Raw genomic sequence first — 987 nt, 5'->3', positions numbered from 1 at the left:
CCCATACTTTGTTTGTCAATACCCTTTTCTCTTGATCTTTATGCTTCCAATTGGGTGACAACATTATTGAATTCCCTTTAGAGCTCCTAATCCTCATCATAAATCCATTGAATTGAGCTTCACTCCACCTTTGGATCCCAAAAATTGAGCTTCCTTCCACTATGCACCTTGATTCTTGTTGCCAACCAACATCCAACTCTTTCTTACTTGCCAACCCACAAAGAACTCTAAGTTGACCATCTGTTTCTAACAAAGCATATTGATATGGGCCAAGGAAATTAGAGGATGAGATGATTACTGCTGCACGAATCCCAACGCTTCGTACAACTGAACCAGCAAGTGCACTGGGTTGTCCAAGTAATACCTAAGCGAGTCAGTGTCGATCCCATGAGGATTGTGGCTTGAAGAAAGCTATGGTTATCTTGCAGATCTTAGTCAGGTGAGTAGGAATTTGTTGGATTTGGAAGATGGAATTACAAGGTTTGATTATAAGAATAAGAAGATGGTTAAGGCTTGGAGTTGCTTTGTCCTTCTGGATTAACTCTGGTTTTACTGTCTTCTTCAATTGTGAATGATTTCTTCTATGGCAGGCTGTATGTGATTGACACTGGTTTGAACAGCCGTCAATACTCCTCCAAATCTAAACCCCAGGGTTAGTGCGGATCCATTCTGATTGAGGGTGAAGTTCCTGAAGTTCATTATCTTTGGTGATCCTACTCAAAACGCCACAGACAAGGTCGAATCTTCTGGGTTAGAGGATGCTGTGCCTTGGTTCTAGCCTCAACCACAGAGACCCTAATCTCCCCATACCTCGGCCGAACTGGTGTCTCGAGAAGTCCCCAACGAAGTCGTGGATTAGCAGTCTAAGAGATGTATAGTCAAGCTGGCGGTTTAATGCTTTCCACTTAAGTATTCACACGAACCCAAGAAGAACACGGGTGGTTGTTAGGCACACGGTCTTAGTATGAATAATGAAGATGATTGTCA

The sequence above is a fragment of the Arachis hypogaea genome, chromosome 15, assembly GCF_003086295.3.
Source record: "Arachis hypogaea cultivar Tifrunner chromosome 15, arahy.Tifrunner.gnm2.J5K5, whole genome shotgun sequence".
Lineage (NCBI taxonomy): Eukaryota > Viridiplantae > Streptophyta > Magnoliopsida > Fabales > Fabaceae > Arachis > Arachis hypogaea.
The sequence above is the reverse complement of the archived record's forward strand: the minus strand, read 5'-3'. Positions refer to the sequence as shown.